We start from the raw sequence: 14,393 nt of genomic DNA, 5'->3' as shown, positions 1-14,393 counted from the left end.
AGCTGCAGCGGCTCATAATTTGATCCTTGTAGAGGTAGATGGCAAGTGCCAATTTGGAGGAGACATATGTGTGTAGATTTTGGGGGTGGAGAGGAAGCTACATGCAAAATTCCAGAAAGCCCCAAAATCTGTTTAGGGAGTGAAGTTGCTCAAACAAAAAGAGTGAAGAGAGAGAAGAGGATTTTATATTATTACTTTTCCCACTGTCCTTTCTTTCAAAAGAGTTTCTGTCTGGATTTACCTCTTCAGAGACGAACTTCTGTATGAAAGTTGATTGGGTAGGTCGCCCCTCTAACTGGACAATGGAGAAGGTAAAAACAAACTGTATGTTTCATAGAGCATGAATATAAAGTGCAAAGAGGAGGATCAAACACCATATCAACCTAGGCAGGGAGAAAGCACAAAGCGGATTTAAAAAGAAGATTCAACAATAACAGACAAATTGAAGGAAACTCTAAGAGAGGTATGTTTGGCATTGATAAGGAAACCAAACTGGCTTAGATCACATACTTTTTTTTTAACATCTTTATTGGAGTATACTTGCTTTACAATAGTGTGTTAATTTCTACTTTATAACAAAGTGAGTCAGCTATATATACACATATATCCCCATATCTCTTCCCTCTTGCATCTCCCTCCCTATCCCACCCCACTAGGTGGTCACAAAGCACCCGAGCTGATCACCCTGTGCTATGCGGCTGCTTCCTGCTAGCTATCAATTTCACATTTGGTATTGTACACATGTCCATGCCACTCTTTCACTTCATCCCAGCTTACCCTTCCCCTTCCCCGTGTCCTCAAGTCCGTTCTCTAGTAGGTCTGCGTCTTTATTCCTGTCTTGCCCCTAGGTTCTTCATAACAATTTTTTTTTTTTAGATTCCATATATATAGATCACATACATTTTTATATCCATTTTTTGGCTTTCATTTGAGGATGGTAGGAAGCCTAGACTTTGTGATCAGACAGATCTGTGTTTACAACTTGTCATTGGCAATTAAAAGATAGGACGCCCTCTGTTATCTTGGAGGGTGTTTTCGGCACAGACTTGGGCTGGAACCCTATCTCTATGCCTGCTAGTGTGTTACACACAGTGATTCAGGCCATAGATATTGGAGAAACACTGCCAGGGTTTTATTCCAGTTTTACTGCCAAGTGGTTATAACCATGAGCAAGATGTTAGACTCCTCTGTATACTTTAGCTGTCTCATCTGTAAAATGGAAATAATTACAGTACCTATAACATAATGTTGCATGGATTAAATACCAGGTATATTTTTACTTGTGTTTGTTTATACTTCGTGATTTTGTTTTCCTTTTTTAATTTTAAAGTTGTCTCCTGGTTAATGTAGAAAGACAATCATACATTTCATACTCTATTTAAAAATTCTGACAGTTACAATAAATGAAAACATTAGCCTCCCTATAATAATTTAGATATTATGGGATATTTAATGCCTTACTTTGGGTTCATTTATATTCCATACCACTACATTAAATTACTGTGGATGTGTGGCCTTGTCATATGAGTTCTTATAAGTATGACAAGAGACTATTAGCTTGTGATATATATACAGTGAATTATGCTCAGTGATCTATGAGTATGACTTGAAATAAGTTGAAGGTTTAAGAGATATTTAACTTTTTTTTGAGGTCTCTTCTTAAAATCGATTAGGTTAAAACAGCAGCAATACATAATACATACACGCACTACTTAAAATGTGCTGCGTGTTAGTAGAGCTAGTATATCATTAATTTAGCAATACTTTTGCATATATTCTTTTATTACTTTTCTTTGTAGAAAAAAATGTATCTATATATTTCTTTTTTCATGGTCTGTTCATAGAAAAGAATACAAGAGAAATGAAGGTCTATGTCTCCACCACTTAAGTTAGGAAATAGATTCTTGGTCACCCCTCATGTTGTCTTCCTGATTTCCCCATGTGCAATGTCTGAAGTTCACGTTCAACTCTGTAGATATTGCTAAGCAATCCGAAGTGAAGTTACCAATGACTCTCTAACAAGTGACAGATAAAAATCCTACTTTCTACAAATCCTTAGCAATATTTGCTATTAATAGATTTTAAGTTAATTATTTTGCCAAACTTTTAATTATGAAATTGCATTTCTTTGGGTTTCAATTGTTATTTTCCTAATTTTAATGAGTTTGAGCATATTTTCGTATGTTTATGGACAGTTTGTATTTCTATTCTGTAAAATGCCTCTTCACATCATTTAACCATTTTGCCATCTGATTGTTTGACCTATGGTAATGACTGATAGGACTTCTTTATATTCTGATTAAAAGTTATTTGTTGAATACAATATTATCCTGACATAAGGATTTTTTCTCTTTAATGTATGTTTTCTTTAAAATTTTATATAGTTCACGTTATTAAACACTTCCATTAGAGTTTGCATTTATTTTCTTACTAGCACAACCCCTCTCTATGCAGAATATAAAGGTATTCTTCTATATTATCTTCTAAAAGTTTTATAAGCTTTGTCTTTCAAATTCTTTCATGCAAATAAAATTGAGTCTTATACATGATATGAGGTAGGTATCTGGTTTCAGTTTCAGAACTAATTGTCCCAAATGCACTTACTGTCTTTATATATATATATATATATATATATATATATATATATATATATATATATATATATATATATATATAATGGTAAACAATATATTGATAATTTCCAAATTATGAAACTTACTAATTGTTAGTGGCATCGCTGTATAATTCTGTAGATAAATGTTTTCAAATTATCTGAAACACGTGTTCTGGAATAAGCCAAGTCTCCTATATGTTTTTAAATATTATCCTGGTTTCAGTTTTTAAAATAAATGGGCCATTTTTTAATTCCCATACAAATACCACAGATTCTTAATTACTAAAAATGCTATCATCTACCCTAATATCTATAGAAAACCTATCACTTCATTGTTCTTTTTGAGTTGTCTCAGTTACTCTTGATCATTTTCTCCTCATTTGTTATGTAGTACAAACATCCAGTTGTGATTATTTTTTAAAATTGTATTGATCCTAATGGTCATTTTAGAAGAATTGTTATCTCCTTTTTATAAAATCTTTTCTCTACAAGAACATATTTTATTTTCCTCTCTCTCTACATTTATTTAGGTATTACTAATGTCTTTCAAAACTATTGTAATTTTCACCACTTAGCATGGTTTTACTTTAGCTTTTATTCAAATTTCTCTTATCAGTTCAAATAGCTTGATAGGAGTTATTAAATATTACTAAACTTAATACTGATTTAAATGGCGATGCTGTTTTTCTCTGTTAATCCCTTTCACTATAAGAAGTCACATTCATCAATTAATTGATACTGAAATATTTTACATTTATGATATTCACCCAAATGGGTCCATTGTGTGTTAATATTTTTTCATGCATTACTGAATTCAGTTTACTAATATTTAGATTAGGATTCTTGAACCATTTGTTATGATTGAGATAAATGTACAATTACCCTTTTTTACTGTTTTTATTTGGTTTTGATATCAAGAATATTTTCCACTTGTGTAATCAATTTGAGACTGAACATTTTTCTATTATCTAAAACAGTTTTTATAACCTTGCAATTAACTACTCATTGATATTTAGTGAAATGGGAGCCATCTAGATTTGGTGTTATTTCAAGGAAAAATTAATTACTAACTAATTTTTCTAAAAGTTTCTGGAGGACAGGTGAACAACTTTCCCAACTGAAACTTTGTTCAACCATCACCACAAAAGTAAAGGAAGCAGAAAATCTCTTTGACACAGATACTCAAGACATGTTATATTATGTTTTGTTATGTTATCCTATGATGAAGCCACAAGAAATCTTGAATATTGGAGGAATGTGTAATTAGTTAATTACATGTTATTCATTTGGGCACTTTCTTACAAAAAGAAAAATTATATTAAATTATACATCTTCCTACACTGTTGGTTAGGAAATTCATCCACATTCTCCCATCTGATAGAGGAACCTTCCCCATGAAGATGGTGTGACAAATAATACTGGTAGATCCAGGGCTTGTGGGCACTCCTCTATACAAAAATGACTGAACTGAAGGTCAATCTCCCAAAGTCAATTTCTCACATATTACATAACCTTATTCAGTCTGGACTTCAGGCCTGCCTGAAATCTCTCCTGCATTAGTTGTATTTACTACTACAGAAATTAAACACTTCACTACTTCCTGTGCTTAGAACAAAAATTATAACCATTGCATTGAGCAAAGGTGGAGAGTGTTAAAGCAATAAATTAGAGAAATGAAAAAAAGAGGTGATATTGCAACGGATGTTTCCCCAAATGCATCTTAGAACAGTCAGAGATAAGATGAAATTTAACACATTTGTGCCTGATTAGTACAATTTTCCCTATCATTTCACACCTATTTTAGAAACATAAATGCAAATATTATCAACTAACCACTATTCATATCCTAGGAAACTATATGAGAGACCTACAGCTGGCTAATACTAATATTTGTTGTGTATAAGTAAAATGAAACAAACAGATACATATCAGTAGGCCACCAATATGATAATCCTTCACTGCTGTTAAAAAAAATGTTCTTATTCAAGCACCTCCATATGACTACTACTTGCAGCCAGAAGAAATAAAAGGAATAGAGTCACTTAATTAGCCCATGTCAAAAATATAAACAACTTTACAGCTAAGAGGATAAGACTGTAAGATTATCTGGTTTTTATCACAAACGTTCAGCACTTTTCTACTCTAGAATCAGAAACTCATCAAATTTCATTCCTTTACAAATTACACTTTTCAACTTGCTCTAAAAATGTTAATGTAATTTATAATGATGATTTCTCAGTACTTTTATATCTGAAAAGGTTAAATTGTTCATCATTCTAATAATTCATTTAAAACTAGTGTGTGAAAACAAACAAACAAAAAACAATCCAAAACTAGGCAGAAGACTTAAATAGACATTTCTCCAAAGAAAATACACAGATTGCCAACAACACATGAAAGAATGATCAACATCACTAATAATTAGAGAAATGCATATCAAAGCTACAATGAGGTATCACCTCACACGAGTCAGAATGGCCATCATCAAAACATCTACAAACAATAAATGCTGGAGAGGGTGTGGAGAAAAGGGAGCCCTCTTGCACTGTTGGTGGGAATGTAAATTGATACAGCCACTATTGGGAACAGTACAGAGGTTCCTTAAAAAATTAAAAATAGAACTACCATACGACCCATCAATCCCACTACTGGGCATATACCCTGAGAAAACCATAATTCAAAACGAGTCATATACCTCAGTGTTCATTACAGCTTTATTTACAATAACCAGGACATGGAAGCAACCTAGGTGTCCATCAACAGATGAATGGATAAAGAAGATGTGGCACATATATACAATGGAATATTACTCAGCCATAAAAGGAAATGAAATTGAGTTATTTGTAGTGAGGTGGATGTACCTAGAGTCTGTCATACAGAGTGAAGTAAATCAGAAAGAGAAAAACAAATACCATATGCTAACAAATATATATGGAATCTAAAAAAAAAAGAAAAAGTGGTTATGAAGAACCTAGGGGCAGGATAGGAATAAAGATGCAGACATAGAGAATGGACTTGAGGACATGGAGGGGTGAAGGGAAAGCTGGGGCAAAGTGAGAGAGTGGCATGGACATATATACACTACCAAATGTATGATAGATAGCTGGTGGGAAGCAGCTGCATAGCACAGGGAGGTCTGCTCAGTACTTTGTGACCACCTAGAGGGGTGAGATAGGGAGGGTGGGAGGGAGATGCAAGAGGGAGGAGATATGGGGATATATGTATATGCATAGCTGATTCACTTTGTTATAAAGCAGAAGCTCATGCACCATTGTAAAGCAATGATACTCCAATAAAGATGTTTAAATAAATAAATAAATAAACAGTAGCTAGGTTAACTACCTCAGCATAAATAAATGAATAAATAAATAAATAAAAGTAGTGTGTGTATTTAGGTCAGTGAAATTCTCTCCAATAAAACAAACAAACAAACAAAAAACTTATTTGACTACCTCTTACATTTAACCATCTGGATATAAAATGAAGTATTTAATGTTTTCAAAAGAATTTTTTAAACAATAGTTTATTTTTCATTGTGTCATTGATAAATAGTTCCCTTAGCAAGGAATTGCCCCAGCAATTAGCATAAGTATTCATGCAAGATTTTTCTAGTTCCATTTAGATATCATATTATGATTAATTTCTTTTATCCTCTCTTTATTATTATAAGAGGAATTACCTTTATTCAGAACTCATGAATATAAACCTCAGAATATGGTTCCATAAGAATTATAAGCTAAAATTAAGTGATTTGCCATTCTAAATAGATTTCTATACTTGCAAATTTAAATGAAGAGGTGTATTGCTTCAAACATAAATTTTGTAAAAATGCAAACTGTTCAAATACATTTTTTAAAAAGTAGAAGAAAATTTTTTTCATGCTTATCATTTAGAATTTGACAATTAAAAGTGTATTTCACTAGGCTCTCTTCTTTTACATTGTTGCAATACATGTGAAAACTCTGGCCGAGCAAAGACATAGAATAGAAAACCAATAAGTGATTGCTATAACCAAAATAATCCCAAATGAAAATGTTTTTGGAATCTCTGTTTCGAAAATAACTATTATTAAATGTTTGATTTTTGCTGGTTTGGTTTAAAGGGTTAAATAAAATAATATCACTGAAATTTGGAATCTGGTTAAATATTTCATTCTTCTTAAAGTTAACCATTTTTTTAAAAGCAAATACATTATTTTAAAAATGATTGGTTCATTCATTTATATGGCATGGAAATTAAATAAATATATTTTGGAAATTTTATTACCGTGTAATTATAACATTTATTAATTTTGTCACAAATATTAACAGAATTTTGTCCCCATGACCCTGTGGACTTTTTGCAGGATATTAGTATTGTTAGATAATTTGGCATTGTTGTTAATAAAGGAAACACTGGAGTTTATCTCTGGATCTAGTCCCAGAGATGCAAAATGACTTTCCAGTGGTCAAACATCTTGTGAATGATAGAGATGGAGGTAGAATCTCAGTCTTCACCTTTAGACTGGTGACAATTTATTACCCCCACATAGGAGGAAAGAACCCTTACAGAGCAGTCAACAGGCTGGGATTCTAGTGTCACTTCTGTTTCTTAATATATTTGTGACTTTCAGGTTCATTATATTTTCAGATTTTCATCTTTTTCATCTACTTAGTGAAGACTATAGCAATTTAGCATTGTCATGGAGACCTGATAGTATAATATATATTAAATTGTTTTAAGCTTCTCTAGTGCTATTAAACATCAGTTATCTCAATATTGCAAACATTTTTTTCATTGTAAGTGTTTCTGATATAAAGCTGAAAATATAGAAGTACAGCTCCATGTCTTATTTAAGTAATGATATTTTAATTTTAGATATATCACTGTAATGGTACAACATGTGATCTCTGTTTAATCTCAAAATTTTATTAGCTTTCCTGCATTTAAAACTCAACTTAGTATTGAGAAGATTTAAACAGTGTATTCTATCTAAGCTAGAAGAGATAATACCCAATTCTTATTGCTTTGCTTCTCCTTAAGCAGTAAATTGCCAGCTCAGCAAATTAAAATCAACAACAACAAAAACAACTATGTCTCTAAAATGGGAACCTCTGTGTGTATCTGTTTCACAAGTATTTCCTAATATCATTAAAGGTCTCAGTGAGGATTATGAGGTAGTGCCAGATGCCAGGAAGACTACCTCAATCTCTGGTGCCTAGTTTCAGGTCCTCTGCTCATCAAGTCCTGCCTATGGTGGGGTCATGTTGGGTGGAAGCCATGGTCAAGTGCAGCAAATCTCCAGCTAAGCATGCGAAGCTGTTCTCCCTCTGAAGTACATTCACTGTTGTTTTTCCCCTACGGCTTGCATCAACATTGTATCTTCCTTGGAAAACACATAATCAACTATTAGAAAAAGAAAATAATGAAGAGAATAGTTTACCTCAGTGGGGAAAATAAATTCTTGCATAAAACAAGGAAACAAAATTGAATAATAAGGCAAAATAAATTTCTGGTAGCAGTCAATGAGAGAAACAGCTGTGGTAGAGATGGTAATAAGAGAGAAAACATAATTAAATCAGATGTTTTAAAACGTGTAATTTTAAATGATATACAACAGTGATTTAAAATATAAATGTAAATAATAGTGGATGGATGGAAGCATAATTAAAACCCAAAGAAACAAAAATAATCTCAGTGAAAACAAAATTAGAATGATAGACAATAACTGACTTTGCTTAGCCAACAAAATATTACCTACTGAAGAAGATTTTTTTTGATTTTAATTTTAGTGCCCCTGAATCAAACATTCATTTACCAGGGTCTCGGTAGGCATGTTCAAGGATGATGAACTTCAGAGAAAATGAAACAGGGAAAATGTGCTTTTTTTATAACATTTTTAAATACAGTTCATTTTACTGTATATAATGCTCTCAAAAATTCTACTATCTGAGGTACTGAGGGAATCTCAGTAATGAGACTAATTTAACAATTTATTTAAACCCGAATTCACTTCATCATCTCACCTTTCCCTAAATTCTTTTCTCACATGGACTAGCAGTTTCCTTTCATCTTGGAACTCAGTTCAGCCCGATTACCTGAAAAGCCACAGGCCTGTATCTGTCTCTTCTTGATCTGCTTCTCCCCCATTTTTTTTAAAGTGTCATTCCCTACTTGCACTTCATTGTGCACACGTCCACACATACTACTGCCTAGGCTATTCACATCTGGGATTGTCATTAAGGCAAAGAGCAGCTACTGAAGTCATTGAGGGAAGAGGGGAAGGGCAATTGGGAGAGCAGTAATTGTTGGAAGGTTGGGATGGCTTCAAAGAAGGCTGTGTGAGTGCATCCAGAGGTGTGAGGTGGAATGTACATTGCTGCAACCCTGGGACAGCCAGCGACCCCCTGAGGAGGCAATGGTTTCTTGCATGAAGCTTCTTGTTAGGCATATAATTTTGAATTACCTAGAATCTTCATATATATATATATATATATATATATATATATATATATATATATATATATATATATATAGGAGAATCAACAAAAACAATCAAATACAACAATCATTTTATAAGTATTAAGTTTTAGAGAAAACCAGTCCCATCCCAATCATATGAGAATGTTATATAATATTAACTGTAACACAATTTTGAATATTACAATCAATAGAACACTAAAAACTGTGTTATACTGCTAAAAGTAAACAAATATATCACACAGAGTATACTGAGGAAGCCACTTGCAAGCTGTCACTACAAACATGGGGACCATGGAGTGGCACAATAGAACTGTTCTAAAATTCCACCTGGGGTTTAATTTTTTTAACTTTCAAAGCTATGGCTGATTGACAACATGGAGAGACCAATGTCACTGAAAGGAGCATTTATTGGTGCTGTATGGTATTTCGTTTCTTTTTATGAGTAATATTGCATTATATATATGTGCCACATTTTCTTTATCCATTCATGTGTCGATGGATATTTAGGTTGTTTCCATGTCCTGGCTATTATAAATAATGCTGCAATGAACATTGTGATACATGTCTCTTTTTGAATCATGGTTTTCACAGGGTACATGCCCAGGAGTGGGATTGCTGGGTCGTATGATAGTTCTATTTTTAGTTTTTTAAGGAACCTCCATACTGTTCTCCATAGTGGCTGTATCAATTTATATTCCCACCAACTGTGCAAGAGGGTTCACTTTTCTCCACAACCTCTCCAGCATTTATTTTTTGTACATTTTTTGATGATGTCCAGTCTGACTGGTGTGAGATGATATCACATTGTAGTTTTGATTTGCGTTTCTCAAATGATTAATGATGTTGAGCATACTTTCAAGTGTTTGTTGGCAATCTGTATATCGTCTTTGGAGAAATGTCTATTGAAGTCTTCTCCCCATTTTTGGATTGGGTTTTTTGTGTTTTTGATATTGAGCTGCATGAGGTACTTGTAAAGTTGGATATTAATCCTTTGTCAGTTGCTTCATTTGCAAACATTTTCTTCCATTCTGAGGGTTGTCTTTTGGTCTTGTTTATGGTTTCTCTTGCTGTGCAAAAGCTTTTAAGTTTCATTAGGTCCCATTTGTTTATTTTTATTTTTATTTCCATTTCTCTAGGAGGTGGGTCAAAAAGGGTCTTGCTGTGATTTATGTCATAGAGTGTTCTACCTATGTTTTCCTCTAAGAGTTTGATAGTGTCTGGTCTTACATTTAGGTGTTTAATTCATTTTGAGTTTATTTTTGTGTATGGTGTTAAGGAGTGTTCTAATTTCATTCTTTTACATGTAGCTGTCCAGTATTTCCAGCACCACTTGCTGAAGACATTGTTTTTTCTCCACTGTATATGCTTGCCTCCTTTATCAAAGATAAGGTGACCATATGTGCGTTGGTTGATCTCTGGGTTTTCTCTCCTGTTTCATTGATCTATATTTCTGTTTTTGTGCCAGTACCATACTGTCTTGATTGCTGTAGTTTTGTAGTATTGTCTGAAGTCAGGGAGCCTGATTCCTCCAGCTCCGTTTTTCGTTCTCAAGATTGCTTTGGCTATTCGGGGTCGTTTGTGTTTCCATAAAAATTGTGAAAAATTTTTTTCTAGTTCTGTGAAAAATGCCAGTGGTAGTTTGATAGGGATTGCATTGAATCTGTAGATTGTTTTGGGTAGTAGAGTCATTTTCACAGTGTTGATTCTTCCAATCCAAGAGCACGGTATATATCTCCATCTATTTGTATCATCTTTAATTTCTTTAATCAGTTTCTTATAATTTTCTGCTTACAGGTCTTTTACCTTCTTAGGTATGTTTATTCCTAGGTATTTTATTCTTTTTGTTGCAATGGCAAATGAGAGTGTTTTCTTAATTTCACTTTCAGATTTTTCATCATTAGTGAATAGGAATGGAAGAGATTTCTGTGCATTAATTTTGTATCCTGCTACTTTACCAAATTCATTGATTAGCTCTTGTAGATTTCTGGTGGCATCTTTATGATTCTCTATGTATAATATCATGTCATCTGCAAACAGTGACAAATTTACTTCTTCTTTTCCATTTTGGATTCCTTTTATTTCTTTTCCTTCTCTGATTGTTGTGGCTAAAACTTCCATAACTATGTTCAGTAATAGTGGTGAGAGTGGGCAACCTTGTCTTGTTCCTGATCTTAGGGGAAATGTTTTCTGTTTTTCACCATTGAGGATGATGTTGGCTGTGGGTTTGTCATATATGGCCTTTATTATGTTGAGGAAAGTTCCCTCTATGCCTACTTTCTGGAGGATTTTCATCATAAATGCGTTTTGAATTTTATTGAAAGCTTTCTCTGCATCTCTTGAGATGATCATATCATTCTTCTCTTTCAATTTATGAATATGGTTTATCAAATTGAATGATTTGCATATATTGGAGAATCCTTGAATTCCTGGGATAAACCCCACTTGATCATGGTGTATGATCCTTTTAATGTGCTGTTGGATTCTGTTTCCTAGTATTTTGTTGAGGATTATTGCATCTATGTTCATCAGTGGTATTGGCCTGTAATTTCCTTTCTTTGTGACATCTTTGTCTGGTTTTGGTATCAAGGTGTTGGTGGCCTCATAGAATGAGTTTGGGAGTGTTCCTCCCTCTGTTATATTTTGGAAGAGTTTGAGAAGGATAGGTGTTAGCTCTTCTCTAAATGTTTGATAGAATTCACCTGTGAAGCCATCTGGTCCTGGGCTTTTGTTTGTCGGAAGATTTTTAATCACAGTTTCAATTTCAGTGCTTTTGGTTGGTCTGTTCATATTTTCTATTTCTTCCTGGTTCAGTCTCAGAAGGCTGTGCATTTCTAAGAATTTGTCCATTTCTTCCAGGTTGTCCATTTTATTGGCATATAGTTGCTTGTAGTAATCTCTCATGATACTTTTTATTTCTGCAGTGTCAGTCATTACTTCTCCTTTTTCATTTCTAATTCTATTGATTTGAGTCTTCTCCCTTCTTTTTCTTGATGAGTCTAGCTTATGGTTTTTCAATTTTTTTTATCTTCTCAAAGAACCAGCTTTTAATTTTATTTATCTTTGCTATCATTTCCTTCATTTCTTTTTCATTTATTTCTGATCTGATCTGTGATTTTTTACCTTCTGCTAACTTTGGGGTTTTTTTTGTCTTTCTTTCTCTAACTCCTTTAAGTGTAAGGTTGGGTTGTTTATTTGAGATGTTTCTTTTTTCTTAAGGTAGGATCGTATTGCTATAAACTTGCTTCTTAGTACTGTTTTTGCTGCATCCCATAGGTTTTGGGTCGTCATGTTTTCATTGTCATTTGTTTCTAGGTATTTTTTGATTTGCTCTTTGATTTCTTCAGTGATCTCTTGGCTATTAAGTAATGTAATGTTTAGCATCCATGTGTTTGTATTTTTTTTGCAGATTTTTTCCTGTAATTGATATCTAGTCTCATAGTGTTGTGGTCAGAAAAGATACTTGATATGATTTCAATTTTCTTTAATTTACCAAGGATTGATTTGTGACACAAGATATGATGTATCCTGGAGAAGGTTCCATGAGCACTTGAGAAGAATGTGTATTCTGTTGTTTTTGGATGGAATGTCCTATAAATATCAATTAAGTCTATCTTGTTTAATGTATCATTTAAAGCTTGTGTTTTCTTATTTATTTTCATATTGGATGATCTGTCTCTTGGTGAATGTGGGGTGTTAATGTCCCCTACTATGATTGTGTTACTGTCAGTTTCCTCTTTTATGGCTGTTAGCATTTGCCTTATGTATTGGTGTGCTCCTATGTTGGGGGCATTATTTTACAATTGTTATATCTTCTTCTTGGAATGATCCCTTGATCGTTTTGTAGTATTCTTCTTTGTCTCTTTTAATAGTCTTTGTTTTAAAGTCTATTTTGTCAGATATGAAAATTGCTACTCTAGCATTCTTTTGATTTCCATTTTTATAGAATATCTTTTCCCATCCCCTCACTTTCAGTCTGTATGTGTCCCTAGGTCTGAAGTGGGTCTCTTGTAGACAGCATATATATGGGTCTTGTTTTTGTATCCATTCTGCCAGTCTATGTCTTTTGGTTGGATCATTTAATGCATTTACATTTAAGGTAATTATTGATATGTATGCTCCTGTTACCATTTTCTTAATTGTTTTGGGTTTGTTATTGTAGGTATTTTCCTTCTCTTGTGTTTCCTGCATAGAGAAGTTCCTTTGCCGTTTGTTTTAAAGCTGGTTTGGTGCTGCTGAATTGTCTTAGCTTTTGCTTGTGTATAAAGGTTTTACTTTCTCTGTCAAATCTGAATGAGATCCTCACTGGGTAGAGTAATCTTGATTGTAATTTTTTACTCCATCTTCATTTTTAATATGTCCTGCCAATCCCTTCTGTCTTGCAAAGTTTTTGCTGAAAATCAGCTGTAACCTTATGGGGATTCCCTAGTGTATTATTTGTTGTTTTTCCCTTGCTTCTTTTAATATTTGTTCTTTGTTTTTAATTTTTTATAATTTGATTAATATGTGTCTTGGGGTGTTTCTCCTTGGATTTATCCTGTATGGGACTCTCTGTGCTTCCTGGACTTGATTAACTCTTTCGTTTCCCATATTAGGGAAGTTTTCAGCTACAATCTCTTCAAATATTTTTTCAGTCCCTTTCTTTTTCTTTTCTTCTTCTGGGACCCCAATAATTTGTATATTGGTGCATTTAATGTTGTCCCAGAGGTCTCTGAGACTGTCCTCAATTATTTTCATTCTTTTTACTTTATTCTGCTTTGCAGTAGTTATTTCCACTATTTTATCCTCCAGGTCAGTTATCCGTTCTTCTGCCTCAGTTATTCTGCTTTTGATCTCTTCTAGAGAATTTTTGATTTCATTTATTGTATGGTTCATCTCTGTTTATTTGGTCTTTAGTTCTTCTAGGTCCTTGTTAAACATTTCTTGTATTTTCTCCATTCTATTTTGAAGATTTTGGATCATATTTACTATAATTACTCTGTATTCTTTTTCAGGTAGACTGCCTATTTCCTCTTCATTTGTTAGGTCTGGCAGGGTTTTGCCTTGCTCCTTCATCTGCCGTGTGTTTCTCTGTCTTCTCATTTTGCTTAACATACTGTTTTTGGTGTCTCCTTTTTGCAGACTGCAGGATCATAGTTCCCATTGTTTTTCATATCTGTCCGCAGTTGCAAAAGTTAGTTCAGTTGGTAGTGTAGACTTCCTGGTGGAGGGGACTAGTGCCTGTGTTCTGGTGGGTGACGCTGGATCTTGTCTTTCTGGTAGGCAGGTCCACGTCTTGTGGTGTCTTTTGGTGTGTCTTTGATCTTTTTATGATTTTAGA

The sequence above is a fragment of the Mesoplodon mirus genome (assembly GCF_964341445.2).
Source record: "Mesoplodon mirus genome assembly, chromosome: 6".
Classification (NCBI taxonomy): domain Eukaryota; kingdom Metazoa; phylum Chordata; class Mammalia; order Artiodactyla; family Ziphiidae; genus Mesoplodon; species Mesoplodon mirus.
Note: the sequence above shows the minus strand (reverse complement) of the source record.